This window comes from Sapajus apella, unplaced genomic scaffold (assembly GCF_009761245.1).
Source record: "Sapajus apella isolate SASKATOON/1434 unplaced genomic scaffold, GSC_monkey_1.0 scaffold104, whole genome shotgun sequence".
Classification (NCBI taxonomy): Eukaryota; Metazoa; Chordata; class Mammalia; order Primates; family Cebidae; genus Sapajus; species Sapajus apella.
Window position 1 is genome coordinate 2,655,094 of NW_022437044.1, and position 19,249 is coordinate 2,674,342.

The following is a 19,249-nucleotide window of genomic DNA, read 5'->3' on the forward strand; positions in this document are numbered from 1 at the left end:
AACAGGGTCAGGATTATCAATATTACTGTCTTCCACTGCCACATCTTGTCCCACCAAATGGTCTTCAGGGGCAATTCCACATATGGAGCTGTCATCGCCCATGATAACAATGTTTCTTCTGTAATACCTCCTAAAGGACCTGTCTGAGGCCGTTCTGCAGTTAACACTTCTTTATATGTATAACAGAACACTCTAAAATAACAATTTAAAATGAAGTAAATACAACCAGTAATATAGCCGTTTATTATCATTATCAAGTATTATGAAGTCTATGTAATTGTACGTGTTATACTTGTATAGGACTGGCAGCACAGTAGGTTTGTTACACCAGCATCACCACTAATCTGAGTATTGTATTTTACTATGATGTTATGACAGCTATAAAGTCACTAGGCCATAGGAAATTTTCAGCTCCATTATAATCTAACGGGACCACTGATGTAAATGCATTTCATCATTGACCAATACATCATTAAATGCCACATGACCGTATACAATAGTGTGGGATTCTTAGTATAGGAATGCATACAATTATCCTTCAAACCTGGCTTAATAAAAGAATTTTTAAAAAGGCAATAATACAAATGTAACAATTTTTACAAATTAACTGTTCTAAAATTAGAATAAAGATCTTTAATCTTGTCTCAAAACCTCCATTCTCTTCAATCTATATAAATTATTATAGTACATGCCAGATGAGCATTCTTAAACCAGAGTTATGATCATATTTATTCTGTACTCTGTATCTTCCTCATTTCATCCACCACTTCCCTTACTAGGTTGAACATACTAGAGTTGAACTCAAGGCACTTATTTCCAGGGTGGAGTATTTTTTGTCTATCATTCTTCTTCCCATCCCAAAATATTGGTCAGATTTTTAATAGTAGACTACAGCCTGGTCATCTGACCTTAGTTTTAATTGATCAGCAGCCCTTTCTAATGTGTTGGTTTTCTGTTTTAGGACTGACTCCTATACTTTCTGTTCCTTTTCCAGAGATCTTGTCCTGTTAGACTTAATCCATTAGTCAGGATCTGGGTAGATATGGTAAACAGAAATGTTGGTGATAGCATTGCTGGCTGCTACCATTTTATCTGATTAAATTATTCCTTTCTTGTTTCAAACTTTTTGTGACACATACTGTTGTCAGTCTCTTTTGAATTAAGATTAAAGGGCTTCTTCAGAGGCTGTTCCTGGAATATCTATGTAATTTGTCTAAATCAGAATCTCCCTTACTCAAGCCCACCTTGAAAAGAAAAATTCTGTTCTCACCCAGAAAGCTTGGTTTTGCTAAAGACTCATTTTGCTTCATGTCTAAACCAGCCTAAGTTTAAATTCAAATTCTGAATTCTGTGAGGTCAATGGTGCCTTGTTCTTTCATTGAACAGAAATGATATATTTATAGTGAGGCACATATATTTTTACTGGTTTATGATGTCAAAAATAGGTAAGGACTTTTGAATGGCAAACAACAGAAATATAACCTAGTAAATTTGAGAATAATACTGTTGACATATTTAATGAAAGCATTTTTATTTTTGGTAACACCTATTTCCTAGTTGTCCTGTGGTACCTACACCAATGAAGCAATAACAAAATATATTTGAGCACAAAGCAGTCTATTTATTAATTCATTTATTTGTCTTGGTGTCTCAAAAGAGGCTTGGGTTTTTGTTTTTGTTTCCGTTTTGAGGTTTGTGAGTGTGCATGAGAATTGTTTACAGATTTTAATTTTTAGATTTTTTTCATTTTTTAGCTTTTATTTTATATTCAGGTACACGTGCTGGTTTGTTATATAGGTAAATTGAATGTCATGGGGGTTTTGTGTTCACACTATTTCATCACCCAATTAATATGCAGAATTTTTCAAACCTCATGCTCCTTCAACCCTCCACATTCAAGTAAGCCCCAGTTTCTGCTGTTCACTTGTTTGCGTCCATGTGTATTCAAGGTTTAGCTCCCACCTATAAGTGAGAACGTGCAGTATTTGGTTTTTCATTTCTGCATTAGTTCACTTAGAATAATGGCCTCCAGCTCCATTAATATTTCTTCAAAACACATGATCTCATTTATTTTTTGGCTACATAGTATTCCATAGTATGTATGTATCACATTTTCTTTATCCAGGCTACCATCATGGGCATTTGAGTTGATTCCATGTCTTTGCAATTGTGAATAGTGCTTCAATGAACATATCCATGCATGTGTCTTTATGATAGAACAATTTCTGTTCTGTTTTTCTATTTTTCATATTCTTGTTGGCTGTGTGTATGTCTTCTTTTGAAAAGTGTCTGCTAATATACTTTGCCCCCTTTGTAATGGAGTCATTTAGTTTTTCTTGTTAATTTGTTCCAGTTTCTTACAGTTTCTGAATACCAGACTTCATCAGATCCATAGTTTGCAAATATTCTTTCCTATTTTATATGTTGTCTGTTTACTCTGTTGGTAGTTTCCTTTGCTGTGCAGAATATCTTAATTCAATTAGGTCCCATTTGTCAAATTTTGGTTTTGTTGCAATTGTTTTTGGCATTTTTGTCATGAAATATTTGCCAGGATATATGTAAAGAATATTTTCTGTTCTTTTGGGGTTTCCATAATTTTAGGTTTTATGTTTAAGTCTTTAATCTAACTCGAACTGACTTTTGTATGTGGTATAAGGAAGGAATTCAGTTTCAGTTTTCTGAATGTTGGTTGCTGATTATCCCAGCACCATTTATTTCTTTCCCCATTGCTTGTTTTTGTCAAGTTTGTCAAAGATCAGGTGGTTGTAGTTGTGTAGCATTATTATTTGGCTCTCTATTCTATTCCATTTGTCTATGTGTCTGTTGTTGTACTAATACCATCCTATTTTGGTTACTGTAGCCTGGTAGTTTAGTTTGAAGTTGAGTAACATGATGCCTCCAGAGTTGCTCCTTTTCCTTAGGATTGTCTTGGCTATTAGGGTTCTATTTTGGTTACATATGAATTTGAAAACTATTTTTCTTTTTTTAATTCTGTGAAGAATATCATTGGTAGAGTGATAGGAATATCATTGAATCTATAGATTGTTTTGTAAAGTGTGGCCATCTTAAGAGCATTGATTCTTCCTATCGATGAGCACAAAATGTTTTTCCATTTACTTGAATCGCCTGTGAATCTTTTAAGCAGTGTCTTATCATTTTTCTTGTAGAGATCTTTCACCTCCCAAATTAGCTGTTTTCCTAGGTATCTTAATTTTTTGTGGTTACTTTGAATGGGACAGCATTCATAATTTGGCTCCCAGGTTGGACAGTGTTGGCATATAGAAATGCTATCAATTTTGTACATTGATTTTGTGTCCAGAAACATTGCTGAAGTTATTTTCCAGATCTACGAGATTTTGGGCAGAGATTATGAGGTATTTTAGGTATAGCATTATATTGTCTGAAAGCAGAGATAGTTTGATTTCATAACTTTCTATTTGGATGCATATTATTTCTTTATCTTGCTTGATTGCTCTGGCTAGGGCTTCCAATGCTACGTTGAACAGGAGTAGTGAGAGTGGGTATCCTGATTTGCTTTTTTCTTAAGTGAAATGCTTTAGCTTTTGCCCATTTAGTATAATGTTGGCTGTGGGTTTGACTTAGATGGCTCTTATTATTTATTATTTTGATGTATGTTCCTTCAATGCTTAGTTTGTTGAGGGCTTTTAACATGAAGGGATGTTGAAGCTTATCAAAAGCTTTTCTGTGATTATTGAGGGGACCATATGATTTTCTTGACTGAAAAAAAAAAAAGTTTTCATTTTTTTCCTCAGTAAGAAATCTTAAACATGAGTACTTTTGATTTTTTTAGGAGCCAGGATAAACTGAAGGAATAAAATAAATGTTTATTTCTTCCACAGCTTGGCTTTTATATATTAAGAGCTATGTTTGGGAGACTCAGGTTGCATAATTTTTTCTGCATATCACAGAGTAGGAGAGGAGAAAGAAATTATATAAAGAAGATATCTACTCATTAAAACTATAAAGTTCTTCTAGTGCCAGAAATGAAACCAATGGACAAAAGCGTGGATTACACAATGGGGGTAGTTGAAAACCTGAAGAACAGACTTAGGCAAAAGGCCCTCTCCTTGCCACCAAAATATAACATATACATTCCTATGTATATAGATACCACCCAAGAGAAAATAATGTGAAATAAAGGGGATGTTGGATGAGTTAGAAGTCCCCAAAGACTTGTTTTGCTGTAAGATGAATAAGTTGTGAACTTACTAGAATCAACAGATTTTAGCTTACATATTTTTATCTTACTCTTTTAAATAAAATGGGATATTAGAGAAAAGTCAATGTCAAATTCAGAAAATGTAAAAATATATATTTTGGTATATTTGAATTGCTATGTGTAAATTTTGCATATACTTAATTGGCTTAAATTAAAAAAAAAGATATGAAAATTTATTGGAAAAAACATTCAGTTGACTTAAGAGAATTGAGGGAATTGTTAAACAACTAGGGCTTGGGAAGAATTAAAACCAGTATTGTTTTTCAGAAACAAGCAATGGAAGTTTCTTTAAAAGAGACCTATTAATGTAACAAGATTCTAAGTATTCCCTGTCTCCATTTCTCTTCATCTTTTGGATTTCTTGAGAAAGATGGTCTGATTGTTTTACTGTGAGTCAAGGTTCTACCCTGGGATCAATGTACTATAAAAACAGTATGGCGATTTCTCAAGGATCTAGAAACAGAAATTCCATTTGACCCAGCAATCCCGTTACTGGGCATATATCCAAAGAACTATAAATCATTCTACTATAAAGACATATGCACACGTATGTTTATTGCAGCCCTGTGTACAATAGCAAAGACCTGGAACCAACCCAAATGCCCATCAATGATAGACTGGACAAAGAAAATGTGGTACATATACACCATAGAATACTACGCAGCCATAAAAAATGATGAGTTAGTGTCTTTTGTAGGGACTTGGATTAATCTGGAAACAATCATTCTCAGCAAACTGACACAAGAACAGAAAGCCAAACACCGCATGTTCTCACTCATAGGTGGGTGTTGAACAATGAGAACACGTGGACTCAGGGAGAGAAACATCACACACTGGGGGCAGTTGAGGGGGTAGGAGAGAGACAGTGGGGGTGGGGAGGGATAATATGGGGAGAAATGCCAGATATAGTATGCACATAAAGTTAAATTAATAAATAAACAAAAAATAAATAAAAATAATAAAAAAAGAAAAAAGAAAAAGAAAATTTTATATTCACGTGGTCAGTGAGAACTATTCTCTATTGAAGGGTTATTTTTTTTTTCCAGGGAAAGGGGATGTTTCATTTACTTATTGCTGCATAATTTATCCCTAAACTTGGTGGCTTAAAATGACAACTGTTTTATTGCTCACAATTATTCAAATAAAAAAATGGAGCAGGCTCAACAGGGTTGATGACCTCCTGATATCACATGGTATCATCTTAGGGACAATAAATTTGACTGAAGGCTAGAGTACTCAAAATAGTTTCAAATGTCTACAACCTTGGAGCTGGCTCTCAGCTGGGTTACTTCAGTTCTTCCTGGAACCCCTTCTCTCTTCATATGACCTCTTACCATTTTGTAGAGTTGTTCAAGCTTCTTTATTTGGCAGCTGGCTTCCAAATGGAAGATGCCAGATATCTTAAGGACTAGGCATTGAAGTCACAGTATATCACTTCTGCCACATAATATTGACCTAAAAGTCAAAGAATAGCCAATATTCAAGGAGAGGAGAAATAGATTTTACCTCCTGGTGGGAGGACTGGCAAAAAAAAATTGCAAAAAGGCATATGAGATGGGAGGAATTACTGCGACCATCTTTAGAAGCAATGTAATGTATGAGAGCTGGAATAATCTATACTGACATTACAATTAGTTCCATCACATTATTTATAGGATAAGGATAGCAATTTAGATTGACAAATATGCTTAAATTCTCACCAGACTTGAGTTCACATATCAATGGATTCACTAACTAAAAGCCATATTCACTAATATGGCTCTTGTTACAGGTGCTTAATATACCATGAGGATCTCATTGGACACAAAGAATACAGAAATGATGAAAAAAAATAAGGTTCTGGAAGTAGCTTCAGCTATAATGCCCACATTATTAGGAAAACTCATGTTTAGCAGGTTGTGAAGTCTCATGTCCTACAAGGGAACATTGGGAAAGGAAGGGAGAAAAATGGCAACGAAAGGACCATCTTGGAAAATTGATATAGGCCATATTATTCGGAAGTTCATAATCAGTAGGCAGAGAAGAAAGTGGCTTATGTATGTAAATAAGTTGCTGTTACTTTCTTCTGAAGTTTAAGTGGTCTACCTTCAGGTTGCAGGGCTTTAAAAAAAAGCACAGATTAGTTTTCAATGATTTCAAATTAGGAAAAATCAGAGGGTAAATGGAAGGAAAAGAAAAAAAAAGAAGGGAAAATTGTTTAAAGAAAACATCTTACTGCACTTACGCAAAAAACGATATTGCCACAAGTTAAGAATACTCACAAAGAGTTTCCAAATTATGAAGAAATCAGGTAGAGAGAAAAAAAAAATATGCTCTAAATTTTTGTTCAAAATATTATGCGATATTCAATTGCAACAAGCTGTAAATAGCTCAAAACAGCAACACCATTACTGGGTATATATCCAAAGGATTATAAATCATTCTATTATAAGGACACATGCACACAAATGTTCATTGTGGCACTGTTTACAATAGCAAAGACTTAGAACCAACCCAAATGCCCACTGATGATAGACTGGACAGGAAAAATGTGGCACATATACACCATGGAATGCTATGCAGCCATAAAAAATGATGAGTTCATGTCCTTTGTAGGGACATGGATGAACCTGGAAACCATCATTCTCAGCAAACTTACACAAGAACAGAAAATCAGACACCACGTGTTCTCACTCATAGATGGGTGTTGAACAATGAGAACACATGGACACAGGGAGGGAAGCATCGCACACTGGGGTCTTTTAGGGGGGAACTAGGGGAGGGGCAGTGGGGGGTGGTCAGTTGGGGAGGGATAACATGGGGAGAAATGCCAGATATAGGTGTTGGGGAGGAAGGCAGCAAGCCACATTGCCATGTATGTACCTATGCAACGATCTTGCATGTTCTTCACATGTACCCCAAAACCTAAAACACAATGAAAAATATATATTTTCTTAAAAAATTTTTCTTGACTCTAGAAAACAAAACAAAGGAACAGCAATGTTTTAAGAAAAAAAGTAAAAGAAGGTTGTTTCAGTCTTCTATGAGTTGCCTATGAAGATAACTCCTGTCCTGCCTAATATTCATGAACATTGCATCTCTCCATGAGAGTCCTGAAAGAGGTTCCTATATTCTCATGTCACTATTTCCAAAGTTATTAGAACATTATCTTCAAGAACACCTGTTAGAGTTTTATAGCTCATCATAAAACTACTTTCTAAAGAAGACCAAAACAAGATGACAATCATCTGTAGACAACAAAAAGTTTTAGGGCAGCCACAGTTAAAGACACAATTGACATGGAAGTTTATTACCTCTGTGGCACACAATATTTTAGCATAACAATTATAATCATTACTGATGATGTACACTGTCATATCATAATTATAAGAGTTTCCATAAATTTGGAACATGTACCAATAGCATTTTATACAAGTACAGCCCAAAGAAAGCCAAATGTTATTTCATGTTTGGCAATGCTTCCTGTATGATTTTTATATGAAATAAGCCAAATATGTCATTTTTGGACTTTATGGAAACTAATGTCTTAAAAGATTAATTAGATCAGAAAAAAAATCAACATGTATAATTTTTTTTGGAAAGTGTGTCAATTTATCAAAGGTTTAAAATGCCTGATATTACAAAAAAAAAAAAAAAAAGAAAAGAAAAAGGAGGGGTAAAAACCTTTATTCTTTTCGAGAGGAGACTTAGCTTTTCAAACAATAAGCCTGAATAAAAACAGCATGAAGCCAGTGAAATTTGTCTTTTCAAAATTTTATAAACAATCTATAAAATTTTAATCATCTTGACCATAAGGTATGATTCACATAAGCATTTTGTAACCTTCATAACTCTTATTAAGTGGTTGGTTACTTCAAAAAAACCTTGTTAATATGACACAGGGATCCACATTCTGGTCTTGCATCACTATGCCTTTGACATCAATGTTTAATTTATAGAGAAACTGAAGTTATTTTATCTATCAAAATTGGCTCTTATAAGATGCCATGTTCCCATCTCTTCTGAGATAGGTCCCTGGCCTTAAAGAGTTGAATAGCTTTAATGTCTGGCCCTGTGTCTCATGAATGCAATTCATTTTGATTACTATCTTCTATCATATCTGAATTTGAGGCTCTAACTGCTGTCAGTGTTAAAATTTAGCAGGAATTGGTGTTCTTCTTAGACTAAGGAGTCAAAGCCCTGTAACTTAATGGCAAAAGGAATTTTAAAATACATGCACAAAGTTACACAGATGTAATAATCTTAATTAAATTTTTTATACTCTCAGTTGTTTTAAGCAAATCAAACTTAGAATTAATGACAAAGGAATGATTTGATAAAGCATAAGATCTGTTTATTAGGCCATTTACCCAAGGAAAAAGTGTCTTATAGGACACTTTGCTGTGTCCTATAAGAAACATTATGTCAGAAAAAAAAATTGCTTTGAAGATATAACTTTTATTTTTATTTTCTAATTTTTAATTTTTTTTTTTAGCATTAGGCCACAACAGTTAGAAACCAGAAAGGGGGGGAACTTTCATGAGTTGAAAATTAGTTTAAAGATAGGCTTATTATGTCATTTCAGCACTTTTAAAAGGTGAGAGAAAGCTGAAAAAAACAGTGAGATGCAGTAGAATTTGAATTTTCCATTAAAAATAGTACAATGTCTTGTAATTTAAGAGTAAAGCAATAAAGCAATACCTTAAGAAAATTTTGTAGTTTGAATGAATTATTCAGTGTTTAAGGTTTTCTTAATCAAAATTTAATCTCTAGAAAAAACATTATAATTTTCATTTAATTATACACAACTTGATAAATAAATTTTTTTAATATAAATCCTCTTGTTATGACTTGTACAGACCATTCATGATCTGATTGGATATTCTGGTTTGTCCTGAACATCCCTCTTTTTTAAACAGTCATTTTATTCTAGGATAAATTTGCCATACACGATTCTTTCCCATATAAAGTTATTTGTGTTTAAGCATTCTTACCAAAAATATCTTTATTTCTTTAACATCCTTTAAATTCCTCTTATTTCCCAGTTCCTTTTACCTTGTTGTATATACATAACCTTTAAATAAGCTTTGAACTAGACAAAAAAACTTCACCTTTTAAATAGGACACTTATTTTTTAGAAAGAGTGTTTTCCTAAAATAATTTATAGGAAAATACCCAATTAATAAAATATCCATTATTTAATTTAACTTTTAATTATGACAAGTTTGTCCCCAAGCATTTACCCATTAAATTTATGTTTGAATAGTTTACCTAGATTATTTATGAAAGCTATGATAGTAATCATTTAGAGTTATGAAACTACCACTGAAACATCATAACTGAGACAGTGAAAGAGATCTGACCTACCGACTCCATCTTCTTTCTCACTTCCAAGCTGTCTTTGTTCACTCTAGAGCTGAGGATGAACTAACTTTGAGGGGAAATAGTTCATAGCTTACCTTTGAAAGAAGGATGACAACCGTCCTCTCTCAAAACAAACTCCCTTCCTACCTGGGGACTAAACTGCCTAAAGCCACAAGATTAGAAATTGTAATTCAGGAGTCAGGCATCTGGAGGCTGCAAGATCCTAATCTCCCCAAATTGCTACAGAGAATAACGTCACTGTTGTAAAATTTTAAATCAATGCTTGAGATATTTTGCAGACTCTGCATTCTATGGATCAGCTGGCACCACCCACATTGACACACTAGCTCATCTAGTCTTGGGGTCCCCACGTGGGAAGTAACTCACCTCAAGAGGACAGCTCTACTCCCTATGATTTCACCTCCAACCCAGCCAAACAAAATTCCCAACTCACTGGCTCACTACCCACCAAATTGTCCTTAAAAACTCTGACCCTGAATCCTCAAAAAGTCTGATTTCAGAAATAACAAAACTTCAGTCTCCCATGCAGCTGGCTCTGTGTGAATTACTTTCTTTATTGCAATTCACCTGTCTTAATAAATCAGCTCTAAGTAGTGGGCAAAGTGAACCTGTTGGGCCTGTCAACCATTTTATAGCCTATGAGTTATTTCCCTGTCAACCACTTTATAGCCTGTGAGTTTTAGGTGTTTATCTAAACAAGAAACTTAAGATTAAATATAGGGTTATCTTACTAAATAATTTAATATTTGGCTATTTTTATTAAACCAATATTAATGTCTTATGTATCAAATATTATGGAAGCAAAGATTATTCTTCTCTGGGCTTGGTTTACAGTTTTGTAACACTTATGCCAAATTTTCAAACCTTATAGTATTTGGCGGGAATAACTATTAAATCGCTTGATTAATAAATTCCAACAAATATGTATGCTAGAAATTCTCAAAACATTTCTGATATTACTTTACCAATAATTTTAAAGCTACCTTATTCATTAAAAATTTTACTTAAGTCACATAAACAGGAAAAAAGACTTGACTAGTCTTTTCTTTTTTTCTGATAAAGTATTTGATTTAAGTGATTTTCTTTTTCTTTCTTTTTTTTATTGTACTTTAAGTTCTGGGGTATATGTGCAGATCTTGCATGATTGTTGCATAGGTACACATATGCCATGGTGGTTTGCTGTCTACATCCTCCCATCACCTACATTAGGCATTTCTCCCAGTGTATACCACCCCAAACTTTCTGCCACCTACTGTCCCTTCCCTAACCCCTCATCTTCCCCAGTGTGGGATGTTCCCCTCACACCGCCCATGTGTTCTCATTGTTCAACACCCACTTATAAGTGAGAACATGCAGTGTTTGATTTTCTGTTCTTGTGTCAGTTTGTTGAAAATGATGGTTTCCAGATTCATCCATGCCCCTGCAAAGGAAACGAACTCATTATTTTCTTACAGCTGCATAGTATTCTATGGTGTATATGTGCCACATTTTCTGTGTCCAGTCTGTTATTGATGGGCTTCTGAGTTGGTTCCAGGTCTTTGTTATTGTAAACAGTGCAGCAATGAACATACGTACGTGTTCATGTGTCTTTATAATAGAACAATTTATAATCCTTTGGGTATATACCCAGTAATGGGATTGCTGGGTCAAATGGAATTTCTATTTCTAGATCCTTGAGGAATTGCCACACTGTCTTCCACAATGATTGAACTAATTTACACTCCCACCAACAGTTTAAAAGTGTTCTTATTTCTCCACATCCTCTTCAGCATCTATTGTCTCCAGATTTTTTAATGATCACAATTCTAACGGGCATGAGATGATATTTCAATGTGGTTTTGATTTGCATTCCTCTAATGACCAGTGATGATGAGCATTTTTGCATGTTTGTTGGCTGAATAATGTCTTCTTTTAAAAAGTTTCTGTTTATGTCTTTCAACCACTTTTGGATGGGTTTGTTTGTTTTTTTCTTGTAAATCTGTTTTAGTTCTTTGTAGATTCTGGATATTAGCCTTTGTCCAATGGGTAGATTGCAATTTTTTTTTCCTAATCTGTTTGTTGCCATTTCACTCTAATGATTGTTTCCTTTCCTGTGCTGAAAGTCTTAAGATTAGTTAGATCCCATTTGTCTATTTTGGCTTTTGTTGCCATTGCTTTTGGTGTTTTAGTCACGAAGTCTTTGTCTATGCCTGTGTCCTGAATGGTTTTGCCTAGGTTTTCCTCTAGGGTTTTTATGGTGTTAGGTCTTATGTTTAAATCTTTAATCCATCTGGAGTTAATTTTAGTGTAAGGTGTGAGGAAGGGGTCTAGTTTCAGCTTTCTGCACATGGCTAGCCAGTTTTCCCAACACCATTTATTAAACAGGGAATCCTTTCCCTATTGCTTGTTTTTCTCAGGTTTGTCAAAGATCAGATGGTTGTAGATGTGTGGTGTTCCTTCTGAGGTCTCTTTTCTGTTCCTTCGGTCTATATCTCTGTTTTGGTACCAGTACCATGCTGTTTTGATTACTGTAGCCTTGTAGTGCAATTTTAAGTCAGGTAGCATGATGCCTCCAGATTTGTTCTTTTTGCTTAGGATTGTCTTGGCTATGTGTGCTCTGATTTGGTTCCATATGAAGTCTAATGTGCTTTTTTCCAGTTCTGAGAAGAAGGTCAATGGTACCTTGATGGGGATAGCATTGAGTCTATAAATCACTTTGGGCAGTAAGGCCATTTTCACAATATTGATTCTTCCTAACCATGGGCATGGAATGTCTTTCCATCTGTTTGTGTCCTCTCTTATTTCCTTGAGCAGTGGTTTGTAGTTCTCCTTGAAGAGGTCCTTTACGTTCTTTGTTAGTTGTATTCCAAGTATTTTATTCTCTTTGTAGCATTGATTTTGTATCCTGATACTTTGCTGAAGTTGCTTGTCAGTTTAAGGAGATTTTTGGCTGAGACAATGGGGTCTTCTAAATACACCATCATGTCATCTGCAAATGGAGACAATTTGACTTCCTCTTTTCCTAACTGAATACCCTTTATTTCTTTTTCCTGCCTGATTGCTCAGGCTAGAACTTCTGATACTATATTGAGTAGGAGTGGTGAGAGAGGGCATCCTTGTCTACTGCTAGAGTTCAAAGGGAATGCTTCCAGTTTTTGCCTGTTCAGTATGATATTGGCTGTGGGTTTGTCATAAATAGCTTTTATTATTTTGAGATACTTTCCATCGATGCCTAGTTTATTGAGGGTTTTTAGCATAAAGAGCTGCTGAATTTTGTCCAAGGCCTTCTCTGCATCTATTGAGATAATCACGTGGTTTTTGTTTGGTTCTGTTTATGTGATGGATTATATTTATAGATTTGCCTATGCTGAACCGGCCTTGCATCTGCAGGATGAAGCCTACTTGATCATGATGGATAAGCTTTTTGATGTGCTGTTGCATTTGATTTGCCAGTATTTTATTGAAGATTCTATGGTGGTGGGACCCACTGAGCCAGATTACTTGGCTCCCTGCCTGCAGCTCCTTTTTTCCTGGGGAGTGGGATGCTCCGTCTCACATGGGTTCCTAGTGCCAGCTAAAACCTGTGGTGTAGGCTGAAACAGCCACTCAGATTTGTGTTGGTAACCTATGGCACTTGTTGGCCCAGTGAAAATCTCCTGGTCTGCAGGCTGTAAAGACCATGGGAGAAGTGCAGTATATAAACTGGAGTGCCTGGATAAGTCCCCAGTGGCCTCCATTGGGTAGGAGGGAGGTCCTCCAGCCAGTTGCACTTCCCGAGTGAGGCAGCGCCCCACCCTTCCTTGGTGTGCCCTCCTTGGGCTATGCCCACTGTCCAACCAGTCCCATTGAGATGAAACTGGTACCTCAGTTGCAAATGTGGAGATCACCCACTTCTGCATCACTCCTGCTCGGAACTGCGCTCTGGAGCTGTTCGTATTCAGCCATCTTGGAAGACCGGCGATGTGTTATATCTTTTAAAAATCTGGACTATGATACAAAGCCCTCAGTTGGAGTCATAGCTTTTTTACTATGTAAATGTAAATGAATAATCTTGAAAATCATTCAATTTTTATTTATTTAAGTTTGATTAAAAATTATTAATCACTGACCATCCTGACCAACATGGTGAAACTCTGCCTCTACTAAAAATACAAAAAATTAGCCAGGCATTGTGGCACATGCCTATAATCCCAGCTACTGAGGGAGGCTGAGGCAGAAGAATTGCTTGAACCCAGGAGGTAGAAGTTGCAGTGAGTCAAGATTACACCATTGCACTCCAGCCTGGGCAACAAGAGTGAAACTCCATCTCAAAATAAATAAATAAATATAAAAATTTAAAAAAATCAATTTATTGAATTATTAATCACCTAGTATAGCAAGACTTATGGCTAGGTAATCATTAAGAGCATTAATAACTAACATTCTTTAATTCAAACATTTCTCCAATTTTTGGGCATGTCTGTTTACTAATGAGAAAATTTTAGCACACAGGTGGCATACCATATCATGACTTTCTGACACTCAATCCTCTAACATATTTAAATTAAAAAATTAATTCCAAAATCAGATACTGTTAAAACTTTATAAGGTCCTTTGTTTTTCTTTCAAAAAATATGAGAGATTTGGGAGGAAATAGGGGACGGACAGTGGGGGATAGGGGGTTGGGAAGATAGCATGGGGAGAAATGCCAGGTATAGGTGATGGGGAGGAAGGCAGCAAATCACACTGCCATGTGTATACCTATGCAACAATTTGCATGTTCTTCCCATGTACCCCAAAACCTAAAATGCAATTAAAAAATCTAAAGATCATCAAAATTTACATTAAATGTGAAAAATTAAAAATTAAAAAAAAATAGGAGAGATGAAGGTGGCTAATGTATGTGTGCAATTTTACTCTTACCTGTGAGTATGCGACTAGTTATAATTTTATATTTTTTACATTGATAGATAGATATCATGTACATTTATTATTTTATGCCTGTGATATTTTATGTTACAAAATTATAATTCTAAAAGTTCTTTTGCTTAGGGATATAGCATACTTCAATGAGTCATTTAAGTGGTTGTATTCTTTCAGATCATCTTGACATCAACAAAGTAGGTAACAATAACATAAACCAATAGAAGTTACCTCACTTATTTGTCTCAAGCTATGTCAGCTGTTTAGACTCAGCAAATGGGATTTAAACTAGCAATGGTGTTCAGTTCAGAAATAAAATTGTGGTTCTTTGAACCAGAAAAAGACATTTGTATAGGGCAGTATAAAGGAAATATGATTCGACCAAACAGGCTCCTAGGAAAGTAAAAGATGTGCTAGATATTGGAGCCATGTGACTTTCAAAGGGTTTTAGCTCACACTTAAATTTATAACAATAAGAAATTGAGCTTCACTCATTCATGGGTAGAAGTAACCTGGTAAATAAGCTGCAGCCATCAACTGAAGACAAGAACAAATGGGTCAAGGAAAAGAATAGACCTTTCAGGGCCAGGATCAAAAAGGTTTCTAAGAAATATGAATGTGCCAAAAACCAGTTAGGGTAGGATATTTTGAATCTTAGGAGAGAAATCTCTGGCACCACGACAGAAGTCTGGTAAAACAGGGATGGTGGTAAAACTTTCTAGCATAAAAATAATAATTCAGATGGTTTAAATTCAAAGCTTTTCATTATTCTTTTCTGTTACTGAGGCATATTGGATTCTTTCAGCCTATGGGGACAATGAAAGGAGACATACTAATGCCCTGGTCCTGATCAGACAGAAAACCAGTGAGGTCTCTTAATAGAGAACTTCATGGTTTTATACTATACAATTTGTTGTAGAAGCAATGACACTAGTGAAAAGATGTTGTTTGAACTTGAGAATTAAGTTGTATTTTAGTGACAGTATTCCAGAAAAATATCAATTATATCCATAGAGGTGTGCCTATGATGAATCTCCTCAAATTGCCTTCAGTTGGTCACTGCCCTTTAGAACTGTCAGCTTTGTTAGCATTCTCAAATTCTGAAAGCATCCTTGAGCCTGGAAAGGAAACCCTTTTCAGCGTACACACTAATACTTTGCTGATGTCAAGATGATCTGAAAGAAGGCACTTGTACTTTGAATGATGCTTAATGCCAGTTTGAAATAGCACCACTCTATTTTCATGTTGAAATATCTGGTAGGCAATATCAGAGTGAGAATTTACAGAAAGAATTTTCACAAACTGTTCTTAGAAATCTCTAAATTAAGCTTTCACAATGCTATTTCATTAGTAGATTTAATATTAATTTGAAATTCAGATCATAGTAAAGACAGAAATTGCATGCCAGAATTCATTAGAAATTTTCTTTATTCACACCTCAGTCGCTGTTTGTTTAGTAACAGAATTTTCTGCCCTTGTAGCTGTTCAGGTTTGCTTTTGACTCCAATGTTATTCAATTAAATCTGGAAAAGATTTTTATTCTGATGCAAATTTGAAAGTAAAATATAAACAGAAATAGGAAAAAATAAGCACGGTGTATTAATATAGTAATGAATATGTTAATTAAATATAATATAATTATAGAAAAAGCACCAACTACTTATGCTACATAGGAGATACATAACTTTGAACAAAATCCCTGAATTCTTTAAGTTTATTTTAAATTCTGGGATATATGTGCAGGACATGCAGGTTTGTTACATAGGTAAACGTGTGCCATGGTGGCTTGCAGCACCTATCAACCAATCACCTAGATATTAAGCCTTTAATGAATTAACTATTTTTCCTGATGTTCTCTCTCTCCCGTGCCCTCTCCAACAAACCCCAGTATGTGTTGTTCCCCTCCCTGTGTCCATATGTTCTCATTGTTTACCTCCGACTTATAAGTAAGAACATGCAGTGTTCGATTTTTTATTCCTGCATTCATTTACTGAGAACAATGGCTTCCAGCTCCATCCATCCTCTAACAAATACCATGATCTCGTTCTTTTTTATGGCTGCATAGTATTCCATGGTGCATATGCATCACATTTTTTTTAGTCCATCGTTGATGGGCTTTTGGGTTGATTCCATGTCTATGCTTTTGTAGATAGTGCTATAATGAACATATGTGTTCATGTATCTTTATAATAAAATGATTTATATTCCTTTGAGTATATGCCCAGTAATGGGATTGCTGGGTCAAATGGTATTTCTGGTTCTAGGTCTTTGAGGAATTGCCACACTGTCTTTCACAATGGTTGAACCAATTTACATTCCCACCAACAGTGTAAAAACCTTCCTATTTCTTCACATTCTCACCAGCATCCATTGTTTCTTGGCTTTTTAAAAGTCGCCATTCTGACTGTCATGAGATCCTATCTCATTGGAGTTTTGATTTGCATTTCTCTAATGATCAGTGATGTTGAGCATTTATTCATATGTTTCTTGGCTCTATAAATGTCTTCTTTTGAGAAGTGTCTGTTCATGTACTTTGCCCACTTTTTAATGAGGTTTTTTTCCTTGTAAATTTGTAAAGTTCATTGTAGATTCTGAATATTAGACCTTTTTCAGATGGGTAGGTTGTAAAAAATCTTATCCTATTCTGTAGGATGTCTCTTCACACTATTGATGGTTTCTTTTGCTATGCAGAAGCTCTTTAGTTTAATTGGATTCTATTTGTTAATTTTTGCTTGTTTTGCAATTGCTTTTAACATTTTCATCATGAAATCTTTGCCCATGTCTGTGTCCTGAATTGTATTGCCTAGATTTTCTTCTAAGGTTTTTATAGTTTTGGGTTTTACATTTAAGTCTTTAATCCATCTTGAGTTAATTTTTCCATAAGCTATAAGGAAGGCGTCCAGTTTCGACTTCCTGCATACGGCTAGACAATTTTCCCAGGACCATAAATTAAATAGGGAATTCTTTCCCCATTGCTTTTGTCATGTTTGTTAAAGATCAGATGGTTGTAAATATGTGGTCTTATTTCTGAAATTTCTATTCTGTTCCATTGGCCTATGTGTCTGTTTTGGTACCAGCACCATGCTATTTTGGTTACTGTAGCCTTGTAGTATAGTTTGAAGTCGGGTAGCATGATGCCTCCAGCTTTGTTCTTTTGGCTTAGGATTGTGTTGACTATAAAAGCTCTTTTGTGATTCTGTATGAATTGTAAAGCCTTTTTTTTATGTGAAGAATGTCAATGGTAATTTGATGATAATATCATTGAATCTATAAATTACTTTGAGCAGCATGGCCATTTTCATAATATTCTTTGGCCTTTGGACTATGGGAATTGCACCAGCAGCTTTCCAGGGGCTCTTTGGCCTTTGGCCACAGACTGAAGGATGCACTGTCAGCCTCCCTGGTTTTGCCACAGAATAAAAGCTGCACTATTGGCTTCCCTGGTTTTGAGGGTTTCAGACTCATACTGAGCCACTACTGGCTTCTTTCTTCCCCAGATTGTGGGAATTTGCTGGGTAATCATGTAAGCCAAGTCTCCCTAATAAACTCCATTTTATATATACATATATCCTATTATTTGTGTCCCTATGTAGAACTTTGATTAATATACTATTATTTCAAGGAGTGCTTATGTTCTCAAACAAATTAACCAAATGCAACACAAAAATGGCCAGGAAGAGCAATCATAAACTCCCTTGACAAAATTTTATTTTGCAATTAATAAGACATTTCATCATAAAAGTTTATTTTGACCTTGGCCTCCAGAACTATTTGTTGTCATTTTTAATTTTAAGCTAGCCCTAGCCTGTAAAACTGTAGATAAATAGGTCAGCTTTAAAGAATAATTGTTAAATACCACCAGAAGAGGGTGGCACATTTTCTCCTGGCTGTGTGCACTTCTATGCTTCTTCTATATACTGCAAATTGACTGTATCTTGTCAATTAGCTATTCAAGATAGACTGCTAATGCTCATGGGAATCTTATATTCTGTATAGTGTTATATGACAATGAATAAGAGTCTACTTCAAAATTGTAATATAACTACTTATCATTAAGTTGGAAGGATAATAACATAATATGAAGTCAATAGTTATTCTACTACATTACAGATTGTGCATTTAGCTTCTTTGCTTAACCAGGTCCATTTATACATTTCCTTAATTATCTCCCATAAGAGACTTTAGTGGAAAGGTTTTGAAAACTCATGTCAATTAGGAATGCTAGATCACTTTTAGATAGTATGATTTATTTTAAGTATTCTGTTTCTGATGTCTTCTTGCATTGATTGATTTGCTTCTAAATGCATCACTCCAAGGGAGTAATGGAAATTGAAAACTAATTGTGTTACTTTCTGGATGCCATTGCACAATGTGAGAGAAACTGCCAATAGGATAGTAGTATCCCCATGATAGGAGAAAAAAAATATCCATTTGCTTCATGACCAATATTATGGTGATTCTGTGGGAACTCCTTTTTGAAGTTTTAACACTAGTAGCTGATTTTATTCGCACTTTCATTTTACCAAGCACTTTACCTACATTACTTAATATTTAAATAACCTTGGGATACCATGTAAATCATCCTTCACTGGTCTTTTATTTCTTATTTCACACTCCATTCACAACAAAGTCATGTCAGTTGTAATTCACAAATATATCCCTTATCCATCTAATTCTCTCAGTCTCCCTGTATCACTTTAGTTGAAGCCATCATAATGTATCACTTGGATTACAAGAATAGCCATCATTTTCTTCAATTGATTT